The 13,146-nt window shown below is 31.5% G+C and overlaps 1 long non-coding RNA gene across 1 annotated transcript in view; it reads right to left on the bottom strand.

Annotated features, from left to right (window-relative positions):
- The window catches only part of LOC129220444 (uncharacterized), a 188,076-nt gene extending 180,883 nt beyond the window's left edge, over positions 1-7,193 (bottom strand). Inside the window, exon 1 of the long non-coding RNA XR_008580467.1 lies at positions 7,013-7,193. This is a non-coding gene — a long non-coding RNA (uncharacterized LOC129220444). The remainder of the gene's footprint in view (positions 1-7,012) is intronic.
- Between the last annotated feature and the right edge of the window lie 5,953 nt (positions 7,194-13,146).

The raw sequence follows: 13,146 nt of genomic DNA, 5'->3' as shown, positions 1-13,146 counted from the left end.
TTAAACATTTATTCCAGAATAACTACACTTATCCGAAACTTTGTTCAATACGATGATGGATGTTAGAGCACAAATAAAAACATTTGATCATTTACATTTTTATATATATATAGTCATACTTGTCTATATTTTGGTTTCAGGTTTCAAGAGGGTGCAAGGTGGGGAAAATGAGATATCAAAGGTTTTGAATAACAGATGCAATGAATGATAAACTTACAGAAATGAGCAGATGAAACAAAAGTCAAGAGTTAATATAGCCAAAATAAGGAGTTTTCTCCCCCCCCCAGAGCGATGGCGCACCCCCTCAAATGCTACAACCTAGAATAAGAGTCATTTTACTAAATATTCTTCTGCATAAACATCATTGAAGATTTTAGCTCTCTATTTTCTATTCATAGCAACTTTCATTCATAAAAATAGCAAACGTTGTTAATTAAAAAAAAAAAAAAATCTTGGAATCATCACATGTGCAGTCATGTTGCAGATCCTCAATAACTTTCCTGTAGTATTTGCATTTACTAAGTTACATTGTTGTTGTTGTGTGCCAGCTAGGCAGGCAATTTGGGGTGCGCTGCTTCACTTTTCCAGTATTTTTCAAAAATTTTTTTTAACAATGTAAAAAAATATTCTGGACACTGAGCTAATTTGTGAGACATACTCTGGTTAGACTGAAAATAAATTAGAATTTGAAAAAAAAAAAGATCCATTTGGATTAAATAAAAAAATATTTTACAGCAGAATACCCCAATGATTCTCCCTTCTTGCTAACCAGGGTTTGTTGATTTAAATCACAGCTTTATAGCTGCCAACCTCAAGATACAAAAAATAGGAGCACTTAAGGGAAAAAATAGGAGCACTGAGGGTTAAAATAGGAGCATGAAATCGTGGCCTGCGCTAAACCTTCCTTCTGTACCATAAGTTTCCATAAATTCTAAGCACTTATAAAATGCTTTTCTGAATTTTCATGTTAGATTTTCAACAAAACTACAACCAAGTTTAAAACAAAATTATTTTACATTAAAAAAGCAACATTACATAGATACATATTGAAAAGTTTAAAAAAAACATGATTACTGTTTGATTTAATAAAACTGCAATCCTTTTTAAAAATATGCTTTTATACATATCCTACATGCATAAGAACATATTGAAGATTAAAAAAAAAACAATTATTTCTTATACTTGGAAGTAAAGCAACTTCATAGTAATGGTCAAGATTCTGAAATTTTGAAAGTGACCAGTGGCACTAGACTCCAAATACTTAGTGGCCACCAATGTCATTAAGTTTTGAAATACAAACTGGAGTGGGGGAGGCAGTTTTTACAACTTCCCTAAAAAAATAATAGATGAATAGGATTTAAAGAGAGATATTCAATACTTTTTTTGCACATGGAAAATTTAAGTTAAAATAGGTTTCTGATTTATTTAAAAAAATAAAAATAAAAAATAAATGAATGAGAAGTCAGCAGGAACCTTCAATTTAGATGAAATAGTTTCAGTTTATAGCAAAGCCTACAAGGCAATAAGGATCAAATAGATAAAATTTCCCCTTCAAGAAAATTATTTAAAAAAAAACATAACTTTTTGCCTTCTGTTATTTTTAATAGTTTGTATTGAGACAAACAACTAATTCTGTTTTCGGGAACTTAGGCTATTAATAGTCTTGTCTACTTCATGTTGCAAATGACAAAACATGGCAACAACGCGAAAAAGTCAAGACAATAGATTTTTGAGTTTGTTGCATTAAAAGTAATTATAAATAATTAATGAGCCTTAAAAAAACTAAAATTTAGACGAAATAGCGAGTTTTTAGCACATTAGAGTCTAAACCAATGAGGTTAGAATAATATTCTGAAGAAAAAATTTTGCATTTTTCACGAAAAAAATTTAGAATTTTCCGAAAAAAAAAGCCTATTTTGCATTATTTTCAATAGTTTGCATTGCAATAAACAACTAATTCCAATTTTGAAAACTTGGCCACTTAAGAGTCTTGTGTACTAAAATCTCGCAAATGACCAAATATGGCGACTAAGTCAAAAATTCAGATATAAAATTTTGAATTTATAGCATGAAAATAATTCAAAAATAAAAAATCCCCATGAAACTACAATTTAATTGCGAATTTTTAGCACATTCGTGTCCAAAGCAATAAGGATAAAATGAAATTTTAAATGGTATAACTGTTTTCATATTTCTCAATAAAATTATTTAAAATAACCAAAAAAAAACATTTTGCAGCACATTTTGCTTATTTTCATTAGTTTGCATTTAAAAGAAACACCCAATTCTGCTTTGTCTTTGAATGACCAAATATGGCGGCTACGTTTTACACGTAGCTGAAATGCTCGATGAAAAACCAGGGCTGTGGAGTCGGAGTCGAAGAGTCGGAGTCGGACTGATTTTGGAATAAAGGAGTCGGAGTCGGAGTCGTTGGAAAACATGCCGACTCCGACTCCGACTCCGGGCTTCTTTTTTTCTTTCCTTTTCACTGACTCTCCTTGCATTTTTTAAAAATTGATTACCAATTGGTTCGATTACATGTATAAAAAGATACTAATGAGAAAATAACTGCCATTATGGCAATCAGCTAGCTTGAATGCTTACCGAACTTTCTGTAGCCGTCCCCTAGTTTGCTTGCTTTTTAACTTAACTAATAGCAACTGTCAGCAAACGGTTTTGTTGAATAACATTTTCAAGTAATCACTTTCAAATAAAAATAGAAATATAGTGTTTTGTTCTATCTCAGTTTAAAATAGTAAAAGAAACGTAACAAATTAGTAAGTCGACGCCTGTAGCTAAGGTTGAAACGTTTAAGTGTGATCGGCAAATTCAAAGAAGTTCTGGCTCGAAAGCACGAATCCAAAAGATTCGATGAAATAATCTAATGTTTTTTTCTTTATTAAGCCTATTTCTGTAAGCTTGGTTCTCACTAAAAAGTATGTAACAAAATAAGTGTAAAAAATTTCTTGATTACAACACTCAAGAATTGCAGTTAATCTTAAAATCTTCATATTTAGGTTAATTTTAAAGCAGCCAATAAAATTTAAATTAAAAATTTAGCGAAGAAGAAATATAGGTATAGTAAAAGCTATTCGTACAAATTTGTATACCGCCGCGTTTTGTGTAAAATTAGCTCCTGACGCATATGTGCCCTATTTTCGTTGAAATTTTATTGATGAAATATAATTTAAAATATATTCGTGAAAATTTTCAGAATTAAAGTATTTATATTTTTTATAAACTCTGAAATTAACTTTGGGTGTCATCTACTAGATGGATGTCACCAGGGGCAAACCACTCCCTCTCAAGAACTTGGATTTAGAAAAAAAGTTTTTTTTCTCTCAAGTTACAGCTTTCAAAAATTGAAAGCACACGATTTGATCAATATATATTTGTTAAACATTAAAGGGGGGCAAATTACAGATAATCATTTTCAAAATTTTTAAAAGGGATTTTTAAGTCATCTCACTTTTTAACTCGTAACTATTGGAAAGTTTGATTTTTAAATTGAATTTCTAACGTTGTATGACGTCTTGGGTTTACAATAAAAAACAAAATGCTAAATTTTCATAAAAAGGAATTAATATTTCAATCTCTGTTAAGAGGTTTTCCCCCTTCCCTTGAATGGAGAGAGGGAGTTTAAAAAATACAATTAAAAAAATTTAAAAAAAGTCGGAGTTGGAGTCGGAGTCGGGCGTTTCAAAATCCAGGAGTCGGAGTCGGGTCGGAGTCGGCCATTTTCTTCCGACCGCAGCCCTGGAAAAACGACGATCTCCAATCGGCGCTCCCCCTCAGTGTTTATCCTGACACTAAGCTTCCAAAGCATCAAATTGTCTTCTCTTTTGTTGAGTTTGCGCACAATTCCTGCCTTCGAGGATAGGGAAATTTCTTCTTTTTCCTCAAAAATCGAAAAGTGTACAAGCAAAGTCAAAAAAACGGAGTTTTTTGGAAAAAATCGGATTTTCGGAGTACGCAATAAAAATCGGAGAAACTCCGGGAAAAACGGAGCACTTGGCAGCTATGCAGCTTGATTTTTAAATTATGATTAAAATGAAGTAATTAAAAAAATCATCGATTTAAATCAATTGATTTGCATCAAGTGATTTTTTTTTTCAAAATCATTAATTAAAACCATTTCAGTTTATTTTTATAAATTAATTTTGTATTTTTAGAACATGTTGCTCTAAATTTAACTACACTGCAGAATACAATCTTAACTTCAATATGCAAAACTACATAGGCCCCTCTTTCTGTGTTGAAACAGATTTTCACTCTTGTAATACTGCTTTTACTCCAAAATTACAAAACCAAGCAAAAATTTGGTTTTTCTTATACACCATGACTAATATAGTTATAAGAAAAGTAATTGCTCAATATAAGCTTTTACACTACAACATACATCATGATGGAAACCTTATTTTTAAGAAAGCATAAAACAAATTCATTTCTTCTTATCTAAGTATTATAACATATTTATAAATCTTAAAAATGTATTAAATATTTAGAGAACTTATATTAATTTTAAAAGTAAGCTGAATATATTCATCTATTGTATGAAGTATGTTATGTTTGTTTATAAATGTAAAGTAATTTGTAGCTAAAAATTTTTGAAGACTTAAAAAAAAAATCTGGTTTGAATAAAAACAAATCCACTTTAAATAAAATAAAATCAGACTTTTTTTATCTTTAATTTTTTCCATTTTAATCACAAACCCTGCTTGCTACCAAATGTTCATGCACTTTTAATCTCTCTGAGAATCAGAAAGAATGTTAACGGCTAAATTAATGCTTATTTCCCCCTTCAAATAAAAATAATGGATATTAAACAGCTGGAAACTGAAAAAGAAAAAAAAAGGGGGGGGGGGGGCTATCTTCAAAAAAAAAAAAAAAAAAAAAAAGAAAGAAAAAGAAAAAGAAAAGAAAAGAAAAAAAGGTAGGTAATGGGCGAAAACTGATTGTACTTGGACTCCAAGGGCCATTTCAAATAAGAATCAGCAAGAACGGTGTCGGAAAAATTTTGAGAGGGTTCTTTTTTTGCCCTGCAGTTTTGTTGTTAGCTTACTTTTTAGAGCTTTTTTGTTTCAGAGATCATTTAGTCTTTATGAGTGCATTATTTGCATTAAATATTTTATTAATATTTCATCTGTGTTAACTGACTTTTGCCCCTAAAAAACTGAACTAAGCTACATTGTTTCTTAAAAAAAAAAAAAAAAACTTATGATTTAATACTAGTTTTATTTTGCGGGGAAAGCAGGACAAGGGGTCATTGTTTTAAGCTATTTAAATCTCAGGCTAACTTGGAAATCAGGAAAAACTATTACTTTAGCAGGGTCGTGGGCACTTGGAATAGCTTACCTGAAGAGGCGGTAATGAGCAAGGGAGTGGATAGCTTTAAGAGGGCCATTGATCTTCATTGGGGACTAATTAATTGACTAGGACCAGCCTAGCTGGGCCCAGAGCCTGTTGCTGTTCGTCACATTTGTATTTGTATTTGTATTTTTATGATGAAGTTACGTAAAATAACAATAATGATAAAAAGTAACTTTGGAGTTCTCTTGCTCAAATCAGTAAAATGGGTATAACAATTTTTTTATACGATAAATACATAACTTACCAGGTGGTATGATTGATAACATTTACGGAGAAATTCAGGTCCCTTCATTTCGAATTTTTCAGGGGGGAGGGGCAAAAACATGATATTGAATGAAAGTTTTAACGGAAAACTACAGAAACCAAGCCCACTTATACGTAAAGGCATTAATTTTTCCCAAATCCAGGAGAACAATATAACCCCCCCCCCCCCCCCCAGCGGGAGAAATTACATTGATTTCATTTCTAATAATTCTAATAATAATGTGCACACATCCGTATGCCACAATATTTAACGTAGTGTAGCATCAAAATCATAGATGGCAGCACGAACAAGGAATGAGGGTTTCACGATTTAATGCGGCGGCCCATCAAATTATAACTACGGGGACTCCGCACTTCACTTGTATAAATATACACGGGGGCTTAATTTCTAGTAAAAATACAGGTAGGAGACTCATAATTTTCAGAAGTTATTATCATGCGTATTGGTCTAAAATTTCAACTATTTTAAAAAATTAAACAGAAAAATAAAGGTACAAAGGAGGAATTTTTGACGAAATTACTTTAAACTTTTCCAATGTTATATGCATTATTTCTACCATAAACTGCATTGCAAATGTATAAAATTTATTTTTACGTACAGAAAGTAAATGAATTGAATTGTCATTATTAGCAATAAATTGCTAATTAATCATTGGCAATAGTGTTAAGTTAAAATTACAACAAAATAATTAGCAACAACATTTTATAACACAGAAAATATTGCAATAAACAAGTAACTCATGAGTTTACATAGTGGATCACCTTGTTTTCCAACGCATTTCAAGAAATAGAAGCTGAAACCTTAGAATTTTTTAAAAGTGAAACTCAAACAATACTCCTAAATCAACATTTTTTAAAAAGTTTAGCATTCTCACGAAATTTTAAAGTCACATTAATGTTTCTCGTTAAAAATAGCTCAGGTTTTCTTGATCTTATACCAAAATTTGACAATCTATGTAATAAAGGAAGATAGGCTTTTTCTTCGAAAATGTTAAAAATGAAATCTATTTTTTTGCTGGAGTTTTATTTTTTTGAACTCGATAAAAAATCTTTAAAATTTATCATAAATGGTTCTTGACGGACTAAATATTGAGTGGCAATTTGAAGTTCTAATCTAAAGTAAAAAATTGACGTTAAGATACCAACACCCATCGATGAATAAATATAACCGACAATAATAAAAGTTTCGGGTTGTTTTAAACTTTCTTAAAGCAACCGCCAATTCATTTCTAGAAAACAAAATTCAAACTGTGAATAAACTCTTTGTCATGCATTGTAATGAAGATCAAGGTGAACAAAAATCAACAGATGTTAACATGTATTACTAAAAAATACTACTAAGCATATAATACAACATACAATTTAACTGATTACTTACTGTTTTTTTAACAAAATACAAAACATTCTGAAAAAATGAATGGAGTAATCCAAGTAGCACACACGTTTTTTTATCAAAATAACTCTTCCGCCATCGGCATGTCAAACGATTTACGTATTTGGGGTCACGAGAGAACAAAGAGAAGTCAGAATACTACACTTCCTTTGCTCCGCCCGCCACGTCTTTGTTCTCCGCCTCTTTAGGTAATGACGTACTAAAAATAGTTTGATAAACTTCTAATAGATGGCAGCATAGTCGTAATATCCGGTGTTTGGGATGTTTTGAATCTGCTAGAAATAGTATTTTTTATTTTTAAGAGGCTCATCTAAAGCGAATGACGCGGAATTAAATATTTGGAGAATATTTATCTATTTTTCCTTTATTTATACCCTTTTCTTTTATTTATCTTACTACGCCTCAATTAAATTTTGCTTATGAGCGCTCAGATTTAATATTTCCGCATAACCGCAGAATTAGAAAAACATTAACTTTTACTTCAGACGTGTCATTGCGACGTGTCGTACATTTTTTTGTAAACAAACCGGCTGCAGTTGTCTCACCAAATTTATTAGATTGAATTGTTTAGCGCAAAATTTGATACAGTTTCTATTTAAAGAGAGGAAAGTACGTAAACACGTTTCAATTTTTCTTTTTCTGTCATTAATCATTACTTGTATTATTATTTTTAATTTTTGTTGACGCAAACGCAAGTGAAGTGAAATTTCGATGGTATACTTAACTGTCATCTATGCATGATAATGTTTTTTAGACATTGATGATATTATTTTTTATTTGATTGCATTTTTACAGTTAATGATGTTCTCAGTAAATTTGACACATGTGTCGGTTTACATCCATTATGTCCTCGTTTAGGGACCGGTAATGATGATTTGGAGTTAATTGATTTCAATCTACGTCAAGTGTAAGACTTTTTTTATAATGATTTCCTCACAACACATTTTAAATGTAAAAGCAAGTGAATATTGTAATCATCATACTCGAGTAACATTGGAAAAAAAAAAAAAAAAAAAAAACATGGAAAATAATGTAAAGTGATTTCCAAAAGAAACATAAAAACTCTTTGAGAATCGGTCAACTATTTCCGCGGACTAGGGCCGGTGCACTGGACCAGCAATTGAAAATCTCTAAATTATAGGATTTTTATATAAAAAAAATGAAAAGTATAAAATTTGAAAGGTGATGATATTTATAGATTTATATTAAACAAGTTCTTTGATGGGGGGGGGGGAATCCATTTCTAATATAGAGCGTGAAAGATATTATTTTTCTCTCCAACTTTGAATCGCTAAACACATTGAGCCTTTAAGGCCAATTTTCCTCAGACAAAATCATGAATGTATATTTGCTATGTAAAAGTTTTAAGCAATAACAGGTTAATCGGGACTGAAAAATTTTCCTTGCACTTATAACAATTAGCTGTTGCAAAAAAGAAACACAATGCTAAGGGCTGTCTGCAATTATTACACTTTAAGGGGGGGGGGGGGAGAGGAGAAGTCTTCTTGAAATTAGGACAAAAGAGGGAGTAACAACAAATGACATCCTGCATTTTTGTACAATGGAGGGAGGGGAAGTCACAAAAATATTTGAAGAACTGACATCATTTATCTGAGATCATCTTGATGCTGCATTGAAGCGTACTTCCTTCAGAACATTTATGAATTGAAACATAAAGGATTCCAAGAACTTATACTTAAAACATGAAGTTACAATCTTCACCACCAAGTCAAGGCTTCTACAAGAATGGCAACATCACATCTTAAGTTTGTAATTTGAAAGTCTCAAACTTTATTGTTGAAGTCAGGGTTGTAGGTTTGGCCGGACAAAACTGATTTTATCCAAGCCACTGGTTAAAACCGGCCAAAACTGGATTTAACCACCATAGAACTGGCCAAAACTAAATTATATGAAAAGAAACTTCTAATTTGTAGATATGTGAGAGATGTGTGTTTTGCAACTAATAAATCTGTTAGTTGGAAGTTGTTTAATTAAGCATAACAATTTTAGTTAATTAAATATAATATTAGTGAAGTAATTTACATTATTATAACAATAGTAGTGAACAAATTTTAACTTTCTTTAAAATTAATAACTGAAATTACTCACACTAAAACAAAAGACATAAGGAATACAAAACAGCCTGTAACATAAATATAGTAACTTTTCAGTAGTATTGCCTTTTAATTTCAAAAGTGTTTTCCCCTTGCGCCTTTAGTTTTGTTTTTAAAAAATGCCTATATGTTTTTAAGCGAAGTTCTTTTTTTCTCCCTCTCTCTCATTTATTCTTCAAAATTACTTGAAATACTTTGTATGTTTGTGTGTGAGAATTAAAACCTATTTATTCAGCTTACAATGTTTCACTCTATTATTTTTTTAATGTTACTGCATATTTTTCATGTAAACCTTATCTTCTAAACATGCTGTAATTTCCACAAGCTGTAAAACATACTATTTAGACAATGAAAGGTTATTGATTATGGTTTGTTTTGCATATTTTTTTAATATTTTATTATTTGGTTTTCATTTAAAATTTGATAATTATCTAAGAGGCCAAAACTGGATAAAACTGATTTTATCTCAACAAGTTTTATCCATGGTAGAAAACCACCACTGGCCAAAAACCCCTTTTGAAGTACAGATAAATTACATGGGTCAGTAATGCAAATTCATTGCTAGTTCAAATTCATTTAAACTAGCTCGTAACTAAACACAGAAAAAAATCAGAATTCAAGAAGTTCAGGTTAGGCATTTATTTTTTAATGCATTCGACATTGCAAGAATTTAACTGCACTTAACAACAAAATATAACAAAAATTTTATGTAATACACTAGCGGTAGCAAGCTACTCTCTTACTCAGGTCAGGAAAGCAATTTCGAAGTTCAGCCTAAGACCTAAAATTTTTTATTAAATGTCGGCAAATGGTGAAAAATGTAAACATATTTATATATTTTTTTATTTTTCAGAATGATCACTGATATACAACTTGCGATATTTGCCAATGTACTTGGTGTTACTCTCTTTCTTCTTGTTGTCCTATACCACTATGCATCTGTCAGTAATCCAAAGAGACAAGATTAATAATTATTGTCGTAAGTATTTTTACTACTAGGTATGAAATCCATAAAGTTTGGTTGAAATAATTTTTAATTGATTTCTTTTCTACAACGTAATTGAATTAGGATTCTAATATTTTTGTTTCATAAAAAAATTTATGAAAGTGGAAAATTGGGAAACAAATGCAGCAAAATGTCTCATTAGCAATCATTCTCTGTTTAAAAAGAAATCAGTTGTCAAGAGAAGTTATTTCTCTGAGAATTGCCGACACGGAATTATCAACTGAGCACTGTAATTAGTTATTATAGTTAAATGTATTAAAAGGTTCAGTGGTTTAGTGGTAGCACTCTACGCTTCCACACCGCATACGCGGGTTGGACACAGTCGACTTTGCCTTTCACCCCTTCTGTGGGTTGATAGCATGCATATCAAGCGTGCTTGAAAACTAAACACTGGGCTTCCATGTTCAGCTAAACACCTAACTGGGAAGTCTGCCTTCTCTGCATTTCAGAGCCTTTGATCTCAAAAACTGAGATAGGCATAGTTCGCCCTGTCTTTTGCGGCACTGAGTTTTAAATGTATTAAAAACAATTGCATATATTCTTATTATTAAATATCACTTATACAGGGAAATCTCTTAAAGAGCAACTACTTATAGTTCAGAGAAAAACGGGCTATTGAAAGATTTATTCAAAGAAATTTTTCCATTTAGAACAGATATAATTCGCAGGTTTTATTATTTTTTTTTTTTTAACTTAGTTTGAATGAAGAAGCTGAGTTGTCATTCGTTACTTTGGCCAGAATTCTCCAACTTATGGTTTGCAGGCTTGATCTGGCCCAGTGCTGGATCTAGGAAGAGCAAGCTCCGATTTCTGTGTTTTTTCTTTGAAACTTGACACAAAAACTGGAAGGAAGATAGGTTGCAGCAATACTTTAAAATTTTTGCTCAGGCGTGGAAAAACTGTAGGTCTGGCACTGATCCAGCTCCAGAACAGATTTTTTTCCAGCCTGAGAGAAGTTAATAACCGTAAAAGAAATTCTTTTAAGAAGTATATTTCCATTTAAGCATTTTCAACGCAAACTAACTCCAGAAAATCTAAAAACGACTACTGAATGCTTAATTTAAAAAAAAAAGAGTTGTTGGCATATAGAATAGTTAGCACTAACTAGACCATTTGACCTGAAATACTGTTGAATTGTTGTTCCACCTGACATCCAAAAATGTACAATGCTGCCCTTAAATAGTCAAAAATGCATGAATCTTGAGCTCTGGTTAAAATAAACTCAACTACATCTTTATTAAACATTGTATTGGGAAAACTTGTGTTAGCAAGGATTCTGCAAGGCAGGAAAACTAATTACAGTTCATGTAATTTCAGAATTGAAAAGAAAAATGCAAGAGATGAAACCTTTCAAATATCAATTGTTCCCAATTGAAATAGTAAATGTAATCAGTTTTGGGGTTTTAGCTTTCTGTGTATGTAATTTTTGAATGCATTAGCATAAAAATCTCCCAATTTTATAGGTAAAATTTGTAGTACTGTCAACTATATAAATCAATTAACTAGGTCTAAGCTTTTTCTCAAGATAATTTTATTTTCTGTAGAATTCAAGTGCAAACTTTGAAGCCAATTCAAGCAATTAACTTTAGCCTTTATCGGGTAACATTGGCCCAACAAATGACAAGTCAACCAGTACTACCAATAAGGAAAAATTCAAGCCAATGCCGCCTAGGCTTTTGAAATGAATAAGTGATAATCACTTTCCTATGTCAGGGATGCTCACCGCCCTAAAAGCAAGGGTGCACCCCCCTTAATATCGTGAAGACCCCTCCAAAAATAGAAAAAAAAACCCCTCTCCCTTCAAAATTTCAACCGCACAGTCTGCGCCATGCCACCCCCTTGGTGGGCACCCCTGCCTATGTCTACTACAGTACAAACAACAGTAAAACCTGTCTACAATGATACTGTTGGGACCTAAAAAAATATTGTTATAGACAGTTTGATTATTTATGCTAAAACCATGCTGGGACCAAGTAAAATATTGTTATAGACAGTATTGGGTAAAGATGATGTACCCCCCCCCCCTTGGCGATATCCATTGTTTTGCACAAAAATCAAATATTTTTCTCGTCAATGAGGCGATAATGTTTTAAGCATGGCATCCCTGGCAAAACTAACCTGAGTTTGGCAACCCGAAAGCAACCTTAGATCTGTTTAGAGACGTACCGAGTACTCGGTAACTACTCGGTGCTCGGCCTACTCGGCCAATATGCCGAGTACTCGGTACTCGGCCAAATTTTGATCAGATACTCGGCCAATACCGAGTAGTTGCAAAAAATTGAATATATTAAAATTTACAAAAAAGCTCAAGCATATATAATTTTTTGCAACTATTTACAATTCAAATTTAAATTTTGAGAATAATGAAGTTTGAAATACTTCAGTGGAATAAATCTTGGTTCGAATGTTTCGAAAGATAATAAAACTTCTTTGTTAAAAATTGTGCAAATATGGAATTTTTGCTGCAAACTAAAATTAGTTATAAGATATATAAAAATACCTTAGCTTTAAAAATAAAAGGAAATAAAACAACGTTAGAAGCACAGTGCAGGACGTGTCACTGCAGACACGTGTTTTTGCATTACGAGGAATTTCTTTTTCAATGCACAAAATGTGAGCTCGTTGATTTAAAGGCATCCGGCAAAAGTCGAATTTTTTGTCGTATGCCTTTACATTCTTTAGTTCACATGTTATGCACTGAAAAGACGATCCTTGTAACACAGAAAAACGTGTCTGCAGTGTTCCTGCACATTTGTTTTTTTTGCTTTTAAAAATTATTAATGTTTAGCGAACTAGACCTATAATGAATAAATTTGTATAATTTTTTTTGATTCCAACTTGATAAGTCATACCTTTTATTTATTCATTTTTAATTTAAAAAATATTATTTTTGCAAATTTTTGTAGTTAAATTTCAGCAGGAATTTAGTTTAAAAACTATTATATGGACAAGGAGGTCTATACTACTATTTCAATAAGTTCAGAATTCATCGGTGTGTG

The sequence above is a fragment of the Uloborus diversus genome, chromosome 4 (genome assembly GCF_026930045.1).
Source record: "Uloborus diversus isolate 005 chromosome 4, Udiv.v.3.1, whole genome shotgun sequence".
Classification (NCBI taxonomy): Eukaryota; Metazoa; Arthropoda; class Arachnida; order Araneae; family Uloboridae; genus Uloborus; species Uloborus diversus.
The sequence above is the reverse complement of the archived record's forward strand: the minus strand, read 5'-3'. Positions and strand labels throughout refer to the sequence as shown.